Source organism: Crinia signifera, chromosome 6 (genome assembly GCF_055691185.1).
Source record: "Crinia signifera chromosome 6, ASM5569118v1, whole genome shotgun sequence".
NCBI classification, from domain to species: domain Eukaryota; kingdom Metazoa; phylum Chordata; class Amphibia; order Anura; family Myobatrachidae; genus Crinia; species Crinia signifera.
In genome coordinates this window covers 188109475-188125802 of record NC_139222.1, presented here as the reverse complement: position 1 = coordinate 188125802, position 16328 = coordinate 188109475, and positions in this window count along the sequence as shown.

The following is a 16328-nucleotide window of genomic DNA, read 5'->3' as shown; positions in this document are numbered from 1 at the left end:
CGTTAGAGTTGCTAGTTGCCTGGTGCATAACGCACGAGTCAGTCAGGGATGATTCTGGTACTGACTCGTGAAGGAGAAGATGCCTGCCGTTGAGGACACACGAGGAGATACTGGACTGGGACAGCGGGTATAAAAGAGGGAGACACAGCGGAGCAGGACGCTTTTTGTTCATCGGATCACACCTCACCTGTACCAGAGCAGTGACTGCGGCAGCACGGTAGCGGAGACAGCAGAGCAACGAGTGGCAGCGCAGCGGCGGCACAGAGAGAGTGAACAGAGGCAGAAGTAGTGGGCAGCAGCGGTGACAGCGGCCGGGTCTCTAGCGGAACTTCCCTGTAGGCGAGGGACTGGGAGCCGCTTAGACCTGAGGCTGGTAAGCTTACCCTCCCATCGTGGGGGAAGCGGAGTCCAGTGAAAGCGAGAGGCCGGAGCTCAGCTGCATCACCCACGCGCCCCAGCCGGAGAAAGGACCGAACAGAGCGGCGCTACTGTAAGCGGACAGCGGCGAGAGGCTGGAGTGTGCTGTTCACGTGCCCAAGCCGCCGGAGGAGGACAGCTCAGCGGCGCTACTCTGTGACTGTCAGAATCGCTCAGTGCCACGAGTAGCTCAGAGCCAGAAGACAACAAAGCCGACGGAGCTGATAGGGGTGCGCCCAATCACTGAGCAGCGCTGAGAAACACCGCTGCAGGAACAGCTGACAGTTAACCCCTGGCAGCCTGGCCGCAAACCCCAGATCGAGAGACTGGACACTTAACCGGTGAGAGACTATGTTATACATATATTACATTTCTCCCAACTACTTTATACGCCAACACGGATAAACTGCTAACCTATATACTACCTACTATAGTGGCGATTGCTCTGGAACTATCCACCCTATCTACTTTGACTATTTAACAAAAGTCAGAATAGTTGCTAGCAATAAATACTGGACACGGGCCCCAACGCGCGCCAACATAAGAGCTCATGCTTAGAACTGTGTAACTGAGTATTATATATCTGGCCAGATATAATATATAGAGAATAGGATATTCGCTTACAAGTATAAGGCTATGTTATGGGGGATTGGGTATTATTGGTATAATAACTAGGAAAGAAAGAGGGCTTTAGGCGCCCCGAGTAGGGAGGTGAATAGTTAGAGTATAATTAGATAATTAGAGTGTGAGTAGGTTATTGTATTGAAACTTATGTTATCTGAATCCTTGTAATGCTTCTAATGTGTATGTATAATATATGATATGTGATATGTGTATATGAAGTTGGATGTTATTAAACCTTTGTTAGCATACTTACTTTGACACTGCATCCGTAGGATCTAGATCCTTTAAAGCTGTAAAACAAAGAGAAAGGTAGGGTCAGTCCGAGTACCATGACAAGTCAATAGTGATTTCCTAAGCTACACTATAAACAAGTTTAGGTGGAGGCACTTCGCTAACAGGATATAGTTACCCATTACTGAGGGTTACAGAAATAATCTATAATACTCTCAATTATGGCTAAATGCATGATTATAAAGTTGGCTGCTCCCAATAGCAATCTGGAATATTGCTGATTTAGACCAAGGTATAGACAATGAATATCTATGTGTATATATCACTCGATTGGATACAATAAAAGGTTTTTTATTCCTTAGTAATTATAAGTTTCAATTACACATTTATTACGCAGTCAATAAAAATAAAAATAAAACATTGTACATAATTAAAACATATATATATATACACTTTCACTCTCCATGTGTTAATTGTGAACCATAACCCGTTATCTGGATATTATAAAGTGTCCAGTGCTTGGTTAGATTGTGACTATAAGAAGCCACAAATTTATATGCAATGTCCCACAATGGTTCAAATGAGCAAGCAACCCCTGGAAAGGATCATGTATCCCCAGTAAAAGAGATCTAACCCCTGGCAACAAGCATGTAATCCCTGGCATTTAGCAAGAAACTCCTGGCAACAAGCATGTAACTCCTGGCAACAAGCATTTAGGTAAACGGCAGTTATGTTGCAAAACATGTAATAGGCATTAAGGTGTGTGGCATAATGTATAATAGGCATTACTGTATGTTGTATAATATGTCATAGGCATTACGGCGTTTGATGTAATATGTCATGGGCATTACGGTGGGAGGTGTAATATTATGGTGTATGGCGTAATATGTAATGGGCATTGCCATGTGTGACAATGTGTAATGGGCATTACGGTGTGCATAATCCTAGTGCAGTATTATATATTTTGTGTAACGATAGGTAAGGAAGTGGGGCCCTGCCTATTTTTCTTGTGTATTACGAACAATACGCATGCGCAATCATAGGCGAATCTAGGGGGTGGTCCGGGGGTGCACTGGACCACCCATTAGCTCATTTTGTAGCTGAGGGATGGAGCTTTCCAACGAGCCCAGCCCTGTGTCTCTAGCCCCCTGGGAACCGGAGATACTGCCAGGCAAAGCTGGAACATTTTCCCTATAGGATAACATGGGACCTGCTAATTCCGACCCCCACCCAGTTCAACGGCTGCCAGTTCCCCCTTCGGCATCACTGAAGCTTGAGGTTGATCTCAGTCAACCCAAATCGCTGGGCCTTCAATCTGATACCAGGCTGGATCCATATGGGTTAATTGGTTCCAGGGATATTGAGGTTAAGCAGTTTTTTTTTTTTTTTCATTTCTTAAATGTAATTTCATGACTGTTTGGGTGACATTCTATGCTTTGAGATAAATGCGCATGTTTTTTTAGCGCACCACATCGCTGCAAATCGCACTTTTTCAAATCGCACTTTTCAGTCAAAATTCGCATATTTAATGTGATGCGTTTTGGAGGCTGAAAAGTGCGAAGTGGTGCGATTTGCGGCGAATTAGTGCGCTGTCTTTAGTCCTGAAAATGTGCGATTTTCATGTCTGAAAATCGCACGTTTGCGGGAAAGCGCAAAATAAAAAAAAAAAACGCGCGCGGGGTCCCCCGCCCGAGCATAACCAGCCCCGGGCTCATTGAGCCGGTGCTGGTGACATAAAATCAGGGTCCCCGACAAATAGGGGTCCCCTTGATTTCATGAAACCAGCACCAGGCTCAAGGTTCGGCGCTGGTTCCCAAAATACGGGGGACAAAATGACTAGGGGTCCCCCGTATTTTAAGAACCAGCACCGGACCAGACCAGCCAGCAGGGTAATGCCACAGCCGGGGGACACTTATTATATAAGGTCCCGCGGCCAAAGCATCAACCCCCTGGCTGGTCAGCATGGGCAGGGGTAATGGGGAAGTGGGGACCCCCCAATGAAGGGGTCCCCCCCTCCAGGACTTACCAGCCCATGCTGATAGTCCGGGGCTGTCCCCGATGCCCCTGGGCGGTGGGCATCGGGCTGATGAATTGTGTAAAAAAAAGAAGTAAAACTATTGTTTTCTACTGGCGAACTATGAGTCCCAGCAAGCCTACCCCGCATGCTGGGACTTGGAGAACCACAAGTCCCAGCATGCGGGGCATTAAAGGGCCCGCTGGCACTTGTAGTTCTACAGTACAAAAAATAGTTAAAGAAAACACACTGACACCCTGAAAAATAAAAGTTTAATACACACAGAACACACACACTGATACTTACCTACCTTGAGCCAGTAGGTCGGTCCCTGGATCCTGGGTCCGGGCTCCGGGGCTCCAGGGCAGAAGAGTCCGGTTCCGGGGCCTTGGTCCTGGTTCCGGGGCTGGTCCGGGGTTCCTGGGCTCCTGGCCTGAAGAATCCGGGGTCCGGGATCCGAGGTAGTCCCCAGGGGTACCTAAGGAAGGAAATCCTACTCACCTGGTCCCCGGCGACGACCTCGGCATCCTCTCCGGCTGAAGCGCTGCTCCCATCTGGTACCCGGCTTACAGGACTTTCACCGGCGCAGAGATGTTTCTTCCTCGGCGTCTCTAGACAGAATGATTTCTGGCCAATCAGGAGCCGAGAAAGTCGGCTCCTGATTGGCCAGAAATCATTCTGAATACAGACTCCGAGGAAGAAACATCTCTGCGCATCTAGAGCAGAGATGTTTCTTCCTCGGCGTCTCTAGTCAGAATGATTTCTGGCCAATCAGGAGCCGACTTTCTCGGCTCCTGATTGGCCAGAAATCATTCTGTCTAGAGACGCCGAGGAAGAAACATCTCTGCGCCGGTGAAAGTCCTGTAAGCCGGGTACCAGATGGGAGCAGCGCTTCAGCCGAAGAGGATGCCGAGGTCGTCGCCGGGGACCAGGTGAGTAGGATTTCCTTCCTTAGGTACCCCTGGGGACTACCTCGGATCCCGGACCCCGGATTCTTCAGGCCAGGAGCCCCGGAACCCCGGACCAGCCCCGGAACCAGGACCAAGGCCCCGGAACCGGACTCTTTTGCCCTGGAGCCCCGGAGCCCGGACCCAGGATCCAGGGACCGACCTACTGGCTCAAGGTAGGTAAGTATCAGTGTGTGTGTGTTCTGTGTGTATTAAACTTTTATTTTTCAGGGTGTCAGTGTGTTTTCTTTAACTATTTTTTGTACTGTAGAACTACAAGTGCCAGCGGGCCCTTTAATGCCCCGCATGCTGGGACTTGTGGTTCTCCAAGTCCCAGCATGCGGGGTAGGCTTGCTGGGACTCATAGTTCGCCAGTAGAAAACAATAGTTTTACTTCTTTTTTTTACATAATTCATCAGCCCGATGCCCACCGCCCAGGGGCATCGGGGACAGCCCCGGACTATCAGCATGGGCTGGTAAGTCCTGGAGGGGGGGAACCCCTTCATTGGGGGGGTCCCCACTTCCCCAGGACCCCTGCCCATGCTGACCAGCCAGAGGGTTAATGCTTTGGCCGCGGGACCTTATATAATAAGTGTCCCCCGGCTGTGGCATTACCCTGCTGGCTGGTTGGGTCCGGTGCTGGTTCTTAAAATACGGGGGACCCCTAGTCATTTTTTCCCTCGTATTTTGGGAACCAGCGCCGGACCTTGAGCCTGGTGCTGGTTTCATGAAATCAAGGGGACCCCTATTTGTCGGGGACCCTGATTTTATGTCACCAGCACCGGCTCAATGAGCCCGGGGCTGGTTATGCTCGGGCGGGGGACCCCGCTCTCGTTTTTTTTTTTTTCATTTTAACCGTTTTTTTTTTTAACACCAGAACCCTGCACAGAACATTGCGATCTGTGCAGGGTTCTGGCTATTTCGCCAAACAGAACCTGGTCTGAAATAAGTGCGCTAATTAGACACCTAAAAAGTGCGATTTGCAAATGCGAAATTGCATTAAATAAGCGAGTTGTATACTGTTCTGTACGAAAACATCTGGATGCGATAAAAATGCGAATTAATCTCGCACTTTTGGTCAGCATGCATTAACGCACATAATATGCGATTTCTGTCCCTTAGCGCATCCTATTAAATATGCGTTTTGAAGGACAAATGCGATATCGCCATTTTTTGGACTAATTAACGCAAAAAAAAGCAAATCGCAGCACATAGAATGTCACCCTTTATGTTGTTTGAGGGCAGATTTCTCTGGAACCAAGCAGCCCAGTTTCACGGGACCAAAATCATTTGAAGCCAACTCAAAAGTTCTTCAATATGATACTGGTCTCATGTAAATGGGTCAGTTGGTTCCGAAGATATAGCTGGTTGGTTAAAGGGGGGTAGGGAGAGGGGAGTGGTTGTCTCTCCCCCTCACACCAGAAAATGCAGGGACTAGGCTGGTGTATAAGGGGTCAGCCTGGGAATGTCCCTGCATGATCCTGGGACCACAATACCGGGTAAATCCCTGCATTTTCTGTTGTGAAAGGGGTATTATTTCAAACAGCCGTGACCTGCAGTGCTCTGGATACAGCCAGGCAGCCCACTGCTCTCTGCCCAGCTGTCAATGACTGTCACCCCTGCAGCTTCCGCTCCAATTCTTCTCCCCGCTTTCACCTCAGCCCGCCCCCCCTTTAATCATGTGGTGCCGGCGCCCGGCATGCTCCCCCGACACCAGGAGGGGAGTGGGAGCGTGCTCTGCACTGCGCTCTGCTCCTCTCCCTATAGAAGCAGCTGCACCGCTCTCCATCTCTCCTTGCAGCAGCAGCGAAGGCTCATATAAAAATTTACAGTAAGTGGCACTTTTGCTTAAGGGACGCTACAAGTGGCGGTATGTGGGGGCATTACACATAATGGGCCTTATTCTAGTTTACTCTTAGAGGCAAATTCCTTCTCAGATGGACAAAACCATGTGCACTGCAGGGGGGCAGATGTAACAGGTGCAGAGAGAATTAGATTTGGGTGAATTATTTTGTTTCTGTGCAGGGAAAATACTGGCTGCTTTATTTTTACACTGCAATATAGATCTCGATTTGAAGAAAAACCCCACCCAAATCTAACTCTCTCTGCACATCTGCCCCACCTGCAGTGCACATGGTTTTGTCCATTTGAGAAGGAATTTGCCTCTAAGAGTAAACTAGAATAAGGCCCAATGTGTGGCTTAATGTGTAAGGGGCATTACGGTGTGCAGCATCATGTGTAAGTGGCATTATGTGTGCAGCATCATGTGTAAGGGGCATTATGTGTGCAGCATCATGTGTAAGGGCATTATGTGTGCAGCATCATGTGTAATGGGTACTATGGTGCACGGCATCATGTGCAATGGGTTCTATGGTGTGCAGCATCACGTGTAATGGGTACTATGGTGTGCGGCATCATGTGTAATGGGTACTATGGTGTGTGGCATCATGTGTAATGGGTACTATGGTGTGCGGCATCATGTGTAATGGGTACTATGGTGCCATCAAGCAAGAACCCCCTAGCAATAAGCACGTAGGTAAGCAGCACTTAAGTGGCAAATATGTAATGGGCATTACGGTTTGTTTTATAGTATGTAATGGGCATCATGATGTGTGGCACAATGTGTAATGGGCATTATAGTGTGTGGCCTTATGTGTAATTGGCATTACGGCGTGTGGCTTTATGTGTAATGGGTATTATGGAGTTTGCTAAAATGTGTAATGGGCATTACTGTGTATGGTCTAAAGTGTAATACCACACCCCTTTTTGTGATGCCACGCCTCCTTCCCATGAGGCCATGCCCCCTTTTTGCAGCGCGGCTACGCCAGGCAAAGGTCCCCTACTGTTATGTCTAGATCTGGGGCCACCCATTACCATAATTCTAGATTCGCCTATGTGCGCAATCTATAGAAAAATGCTCTACTGCAAATTTGTAGCCGTGAGATCATTTCTCTATAACCCCTTAAAGCCACATACAAGTCATCTGGAATCTGCACCCCCATGCAAACTTTGAAATAAATACAGAGATGGCCGCACACCCGTATGCTATATCTCTGGTACTGAAAGTAACCATCAGAGTAAATGTATGAAATCAGATGTCGCAATGTGCAAACTGCAATTACAGTACTGTAGCTGGCCAGTTACTGTACACCCACTCAGCTGCAATGCAGCTCGCTAAAATGCATGCTACTCCGAATTGCCCATAGTTGCATATTCCTAGCTTCAGGCATGCACAGTGTGAAAAAGTGAAAAACCATCTGCTATATAATCCCCTTTTACATTGCAAACCCGGCTCAGACCCAGGTTTTGAACCCAGGTCCATCCAGGCTCAAATCCTTATTAAGTACATTTTAGACCCAGGCACTGGAGGGCGGTACTGAGCCGCCGAGGAGAGCAAAAATAAAAAGCTGCAGCACGACAGGGTACCCAGGATGGAATCCAGCAGGGAGCAGGTGAGTTATATGCCCCCCCCCCCCTCCCCCACCAGGATCAGCATTAAACCCTGCAGTCAGCTGCAATCTCCGCGGACAGCAGACAATCCACGCAGCCACCCGCTGATCCCCACTCTGTGATGTCGCAGAGAGGTAACCTGCGGGGAGCGTCCGCACCCCTCTCTGCCGGCATCAGTGTTAAACCCGCTGTCCCCCGCGCTCGCACCCACACCCCCTGGAGCCCCGTGCTGGACAGTCAGAGCGGCAATCTCTGCTGCAGGCGCCCGCTGCCCCAATCCCCCATGTGCTGGACAGACAATCCACGGCAACCTGCGGGGAGCGCCCGCACCCTCCCCCCTCCGAGTGGGTTAGCGGAGGGGAGAGGGAGGCGCACGAGCTGGGGGGTGCCTGGGGCGCTGACAGGGCTGACACCGGCCCTGGACCCAGGTTATTCCCGGGTTGGTGCATTTTAGTTCTTTTCACAATGGGAGCTTTTAAGTGCACAATGGCCTGGCTCTGACCAGGGAATAACCCTGCTCTAAACCCCGGTTGAAATACTGGTTATTCTACATGAGATATTGACTATGATACTTTCCCACCGCATGTAGACCCAGCAATCTGGATTATTTGTGCGATGTGAAAGAGGCATAGTTGCTTACCCTCCATAGAGGCATAGAGACTCACTGAAATAGCAGCTATCTCCCTCTCTCCCTCATTAGTCTAGAAATCTCCCTCATTTCACCTAGCCCACATTGCACTGTTACATTTTGCGGGGAAAATGGGGAGAAATAAATACATTTACATTGTATCATCAGCACCATTTGCCAGCACTTTGGCAAGTACAGTATCTCTTACTAACGGCTTTGGGGCTCATCTACATTAGGATATAAAAATTTTAAAAGGTTCCTCTCAGATGTAGCAGTACACACCCACGCTTCTACTGTAGGTGCCACGTTCACAATCTCTTTTCACAATCTCTCCATATATGGAACTAGCCCCGCCCTTTGGGTGGAGCATGACACCCCCCTCAATACTGCACTGTGCAAAATTCTACTACCAAATATAATCTCCCTGAAACTAGTTTTCAAAAGTAGGCAAGTATGGAAAGGGGTATAATTATGTCATCACAATGAGGTCATAAATCTTTAATGCACAACAAATCAAAACTACAGTGTATGTTTAGTATAATTTTCACAAAAGCATTAGCTTTTCCTCTGAGGTTTGTATATCCACCCTGCCAATCTTCAGCACCAGGATACAACCTCTTGTTCTGTTGTACTGTAATATATATCCAAGAGTGCAGGCTTGCAATTGTTTTCTGACATGCTCCGATACAGCAATTCAAAAAATATTGATGTGAAAACATGTAATTTTGCTACATTTCCGCTCCATTCCAATCTATAACAAAACCTAGCAGGCACATTTCCCAATGAAACATTTTAAGTTGGCGTCGATTAAACGAACCAGACTATTCATACCCCTCCAACAGTCCCGAAAATGATACATATTCACAGCGTGCATATGAGAAACTATTTTTGGCACAAACATTAAACAGAATGAAATGTCAAAATTGTAGGGAGGATATTAAAGGATTAGAATATAGCTGCATCTTCCTGTTTAATATCACTATGGGACAGCACATGTTGACTATTTGTAATAGAGAGCGGTGGCCGCAGCACGCTAGGATGTCGGCTTGTTTCATGGACAAAAGGGGAGGGAGACGTTTCCCAGAGAAAAGGGATTTGGGAAATATTTCCTGGGGGTGGATGGGAGTATGAGAGAGAGTGTAACATTCCCAAGGACCAATAAAGGTGTCACAAATGATGTGACATATCATTAGAAGAGTATGACAGTCCAGATATGGGGTAAGAGGAAGTGTTACCATTAGATACAGTTATGCAAGCCATAGGGAATTACCAGCAAACTATGCAAGTTACAACAGCTGCTCCCTATTACTTGTGCTCTATGGAAAATATAATATTAATATAGATTTAAAAATAAGTTTGAAATGTCCAAAACCCCGGAAAGCACTGAACAGTGGATTGTCAGTGCAGCTATAGGACCATATTCAGATCCATTCAGATCCATTTGGACCGATGTTGAGCCGCTGCGCAGGTGCATTTCTGCGCATGTGCAGACGCAGGGTGCGTGCACCCACCCTACACAGTGGGCGGATAAGGGCAGGGGGCGTGGGCCTGCCCCATTAGCATATGGGGATACCCAGTGTTTCATGGGCATTCCCATGAGGACATTGGGCATTCTCAGGCTAATGAGGCAGTGACGGACTTGCGGGAGGTGGGCAGTTGACACGAGCGGATGTCAGCTGCCAGCCCTGTCCTCGCACAGACAATGGTAACCAATCACATACAGCCTCCTCTTCCTTACAGATGTAGCCCCATTTCTATGCTATTTCTCTCTCTATTTCTGATCTACTCTCACCCTAATGGTGTGTCCTTATGGGCCGATGTGACAGATGCCGTTATCGATTTGCTATCGGCAAAAGGTGGGGTGCTTCGGCTGCCAGGGAGGGAGGGACTGCGCAGTAGGGTAGTGGGTATCATGCTTTTTGATAGATATGTGCGGGTTTGGATCCTAGAGATCCTAGAGATCCGAAAACCCCCCCAACTTACCTGATCCGAGGCTGGATCCAAGGAGTTTGCCGGTTCCTGCCATCTTTCCGAGTTCAAATCGAGGCTAAAATGTCATCATCCCATGTCGGATTCTCGCGAGACCTGGGGATATATAGCTCCCAGCGTTGGCGCCATTTTCAAACAGGCTGGTGATTTCAGACAGCACTAATGTGTCCCTGCTATCTGCTTAGCGGGTGAGGGACGGTGGGTGGTGATTAATGCATAGAGGGGGCTGCTAGTGCTACAGAGGTGGCTGCATTATTTTAATAAAAATTCAAAGCGAAAAAAAAGTGCCCAGTATAAGTCCAAGGATGCTGCATCAGTCCAAGGGTGCCTGCATGTGTACTGTATCCATCCAGGGGTGCCCACATGTGTGCTGTATTTGTCCAGGAGTGCCCACATGTGTGCTGTATTTGTCCAGGGGTGCCTGCATGTGTGCTGTATTTGTCCAGGGGTGCCCACATGTGTGCTGCATCAGTCCAGGGGTGCCCACATGTGTGCTGTATTTGTCCAGGGGTGCCCGCATGTGTGCTGTATTTGTCCAGGGGTGCCCACATGTGTGCTGCATCAGTCCAGGGGTGCCTGCATGTGTACTGTATCCATCCAGGGGTGCCCACATGTGTGCTGTATTTGTCCAGGGGTGCCCACATGTGTGCTGTATTTGTCCAGGGGTGCCCTCATGTGTGCTGTATTTGTCCAGGGGTGCCCACATGTGTGCTGTATCAGTCCAGGGGTGCCCGCATGTGTACTGTATCCATCCAGGAGTGCCCGCATGTGTGCTGTATAATTCTATGGGTGCCCCCATGTGCCCCGTATCAGTCCTGGGGTGCCCGCATGTGTACTGTATCCATCCAGGGGTGCCCACATGTGTGCTGTATTTGTCCAGGGGTGCCCACATGTGTGCTGTATTTGTCCAGGGGTGCCCGCATGTGTCCCGTATCAGTCCTGGGGTGCCCGCATGTGTACTGTATCCATCCAGGGGTGCCCGCATGTGTGCTGTATAATTGTATGGGTGCCCCATGTGTCCTGTATCAGTCCTGGGGTGCCCGCATGTGTACTGTATCCATCCAGGGGTGCCCACATGTGTGCTGTATTTGTCCAGGGGTGCCCACATGTGTGCTGTATCAGTCCAGGGGTGCCCGCATGTGTACTGTATCCATCCAGGGTTGCCCGCATGTGTGCTGTATAATTCTATGGGTGCACCCATGTGTCCCGTATCAGTCCTGGGGTGCCCGCATGTGTGCCATATAATTCCAGGTGGTGCCCCCATGTGTCCCATATCAGACATGGGGAACTGCCCTTTTTTTTTTACTGCAAGGGCTGTTAAATGTGCTGCAGTTCAGGGGTGAGCCAAGAGTGCTGTATAATTCATGGGGTGTTGCTAAGTCTGCCGTATAACTCCAGGTGTGCTGCTCTTTTTTATAATTAAAAGAATACAAATTTTTATTTTTACTGCAGGAATTGGTCTGCCGTATAATTACATGCCTGCCGGCATGTGTGCCGTATCAGTCCCGGGGGGGCCACCATGTGTGCTGTATCAGGTCAGGGATGCCCGCATGTGTGACGCATAATTCCTGGGGTGAGCCAAGTGTGTCATATAATTCATGGGTTGCTGCAAAGTCTGCTGTATACTGTAATTCATGGAGTGCTGCTAAGTGCGCCGTCACAGTCCAGGGGTGATGCTAAGTGTGCCATATCAGACCAGGGGTGAGCCAAGTGTGCTGTATAATTTATGGGGTGCTGCTAAATCTGCTGTATTAATCCAGGGGTGCTGCCATTTTTTTATTAAAAGAATAACTTGTTTTACTGCAGGAGTGGCACTATGTGTGCCGTATAATTCCATGTGTGCTGTGTCAGTCCAGGGGTTCCGCCATCTGTGCCGTATAATACCATGTGTGCTGTCATGTGTGGTGTATCAGATCAGGGGTGCCACCATCTGTGCCATATAATTCCTGGGGTAAGCCAAGTCTGCCGTATAATTCATGGGGTGAGCCAAGTGTGCTGTATTAGTCCAGAGGTGATGCTAAGTGTGCCATATCAGTCCAGGGGTGAGCCAAGTCTGCCAAATAATTCCTGGGGTGAGCCAAGTCTGACGTATAATTCATGGGGTGCTGCCAAGTGTGCTGTATTAGTCCAGGGGTGATGCTAAGTGTGCCATATCAGTCCAGGGGTGATGCTAAGTGTGCCCTATCAGTCCATGGGTGCTATTAAGTGTGCCGTATCAGTCAAGTGTTTGTGCCGCCCACTTGGGTCGCTTATCATAGTTATCCAACTACTTCTGTGCAACCTTTCGGCCTAACAACAATATTGTGAGGTGTGAGGTGTTCAGAATAGACTGGAAATGAGTGGAGATGAATGCTATTGAGGTTAAAAATAGCGTAGGAGGAAAAAAAAACTAAATTCTGTGATTTTGTGTTTTTTATGCTTTAAAAAAAAAAAATCAGAACTCAAAACCCAAAAAAACAAAACGTTGAGGGGGTGTTTTGGCAAAACCCAGTAGAACCCAAAACCTGAAGGTACAGTAATCAGAACCCAAAACACGAAAAGTGTTCGGTGCACATCCCTACTTTTTGATCAGCATGGCCCTCATTTCTAAATTTAATTCTGATGCCATGGGGCCGCGCATCAGGATCAAATTGGGATCGGGCGCTGCATATCATGATGAAATTTGCAATATGCGCTATGTGATTTTAACTATATAGTTAAAATCGATACTACAAATCGGACCATGTGGATACACCATGGGCCAGATGCACTAAGCTTCAAAAGTGATAAAATGGAGAGTGATAAACAGCCAGCCAATCAGCTCCTATCTGTCATGTTACAGATTGTGTTTGAAAAATGTCAGGCAGGAGCTTATTGGTTTGTTGGTTGTTTATCATTCTCCATTTTATAATTTTTGAAGCTTAGTGCATCTGGCTCCATAACTGCCACTATCACTGTCTCCAAATTCACAGCTTCTACCATTCTGTTACAAATCATAGGAGCCCACAGTGACTAGCAAAGGCTTAAATGCTATGTTGGCTACTTCCCCCACTAGAGGATTACTCCCTACCATTTGTCACCTCGTACTATTATACTATACTCTGAAACTGAATTGGGAAAATGATAAGGGAGGCCCTTGAGAAACATGGAAAAAAATATGGAAAAAAAACATGGAAAAAAATTGTTTCTTCTGAGTCTTCTTTCCATATTGAAGAGAAGACTGACAATGTATTTGCACTGGTTTCTCATGCCGCAGCACTTCCTTCTGTACCGCTCAGTATGGTGAAGAGGCTAGTGACCGGAGGGCGCTGTTCCATAGTTTATGCTCCTGATGAATGTAAGTTGCATTAGGTAACTCATCCTGCAGACCATTAAATGATTTCACCAGCCTTTGCTGTCAAAAGTGAGTCCATACTTACTTTTTAAATGCCCGCAGATCGCCAAAAAGGGGGAGGGTGCTGGGACATGCGCTCGGGATTTCATCCTTGGGATCGAGGAAGGTTTAAACATGGGTCAGACCCACACATATCACTTTGGGGGAGCCTGGCAGGGCTGCGGTTGTAGTTAACGGAGCAGGACAGGAGGTACTATTGCTCGCAGTGCCCATCTCCTCCTCCTACCCCTCTTGGGTGTGCAAGGTGCCAGATATGGGTGTTTATGTAGGTGTGCCCAGTAATGGTCAGGTATGGGGCAGGTGTGTGATCGGTGCACGCATTAATGTACGGGTGCGGGACAGGTGTCACATGCTCTCTCCCCGGATAGAGAGTCCCATGTAGGCGAGGCTCCAAGAAAGCTGTGCCGGGTTGCAGGACCATTTCTTTTGGGGCAGCAGGAGGGACGTTTATATTGAGTTTCAGGCAGTGTGAGTTGCAGGCCTCTAGGCAGTCAGGGCCCCATAGTAGCTGCATTCCCTGCACTCACAATAGTTACACCACTGGTGAAAGGGTATGACCTGCCATATGAAAGCGGTAAACTGTAAGTCAGCACCTCCTCTGCTACCGCATCTTATAATGTAATGCTCCAGAATACTTATAATGTCAATGCAGACCCAGAGCTGAGATACATTCACTCTGGGACAGCGAGTGAACATGACAGCAAACTACGTAATGTGACAAGATGATGCTAACTCTTCTAAGAACATCGGTCTTGGCAGAGAGAGGAAAGAGATAATGAGAAATGCCGCCCGCACGACCTCGTGTTATTTTCTAGCTGAATGCTAATTGTAATGTCCTGTCCTCTTATCAGTCTATTTAACAAACACACCAGCACAAGTGTCTGGAAATTCTGGCACAAAGCTGATATGTACCAAATGTTACATACCAAGTAGGAATGCAGGACAGCACATCTCAAGGACATCCAGACTTTGACAGATAATAAAACCCTCATACTGTCCCCTATGAAAGTGGTGTAAAAAAGGTAAAAATTAAGCAGTTAATCCTATTTTGTATTTTATGTGTGATTAATCTGCCACCTTTCATTTTGTGATTGAATAGTACACAGATTGTTCTCACACTGGTCATATGTTCCAGAAGTGAGGACTTGGCAATTATTCTAGGTGTCTGCCATCTCCGTTGCCACTGGCGTTGTGTGTAAATGAGAATGGAGAGGCTGATTCAGTAGAAACAGTCCAGTGGTTTGAAACGTAATATTGCCTCCAGCTTCTGTACCTAAGAAGTTGCTCAGTTTTAACAGAAAATATATAAGTCATACAGCAGAGCCCGTATAAATGCTTTTGTGGCTCTTTGTGCCGCACAAATAAATGTAGATATCTGGATTGTATTTGAATAATCACAGACAGTCGTCTATATAGGGGCAAATTTACCTAGGAAGATTCCCAGTTGACCAACGTACCAGTGAGGCCTGTTTGTTTGCTGACATGTGAGCACACCCTGTACATAACAGACAGCACTGCATTGCCCCCATTCATTGTGTTATACTATCCCTGCAGTACACCAGCTCTGCCATCCAGTGATACTTCCATGGCTTCACGCCATGTTATCCCCGTGGTGCTGGCCATTTCTACAAAATTGTCCAGGGCCACTTTTAGTTCCCAGTCCACCCCTGCATCCATACATCATATTAGTTATATGTATTATACTGTAGGCCAGTATAACCATTACATTGCATGTACTGTATTAGACCAGTATAACTGTCACATTGCCACAAATTAGACCAGTATAACCATTACATTGCCATGTATTAGACCAGTATAACCATTACATTGCCATGTATTAGACCAGTATAACCATTACATTGCCATGTATTAGACCAGTATAACCATTACAATTAAATTGAAAAGGGTGGATGGTGGGTTCCATGCGCACTCATTTCTGGGAAGTTCGTAAACAATAATATCCTATTTACAATGGATACAGTAGTAGCAAGGACACTAGAAAAAGTGCTGAGATTGTTCAGCAGATTGAATACTCCTCTATTGACGCAGATGCCTTTATTGACGCAGACTACAAGTCCCCAACACGTAGCACCTAGTGATCACTCTGCATCAACCAGCTCTGAATAAAGAATTTTTATAAACTAAAAATGTTAGCTATTTATCTTCACAGGTTCAGGGTTTACAAGCTCCTGGCTGACTTAAGGTTATATCGATATTTCAGCATTGAGATTTAAAATCTGGAAGCCCTTTTATTTTCGATAAGGTGTGACTAAATGATGGAGTGAGCGGTGACTCACTCCCTTGGCTGTGACTTCCTCCAAAGGCGTAAATTCATCCCAGTTGCCTGGAGGGAAGATAAATATTGGTGACCCTCAAATAGTTCAGTAAGGTGTCTGTCACCAGTATGACAGGTCATGGGTTCGAACACAGGATGTGACACTTGCAAAAATGATGTTAGGAGGGGGAGTCAGCCACAGAAGCGATATCGACGGCTTTCAATTAACTGATTCAAACTCGAAGTTGAGGAGAGATGCCCCCTTGGGAGCAGGAGCCAGGCGGCAGATGACTCCATTGCCTCCCACAGCTACGCCTCTGACTTCCTCCCCTTATCGTACTCTGTCATACTTCTGTGAGATGAGACTGGATTGCAATTTG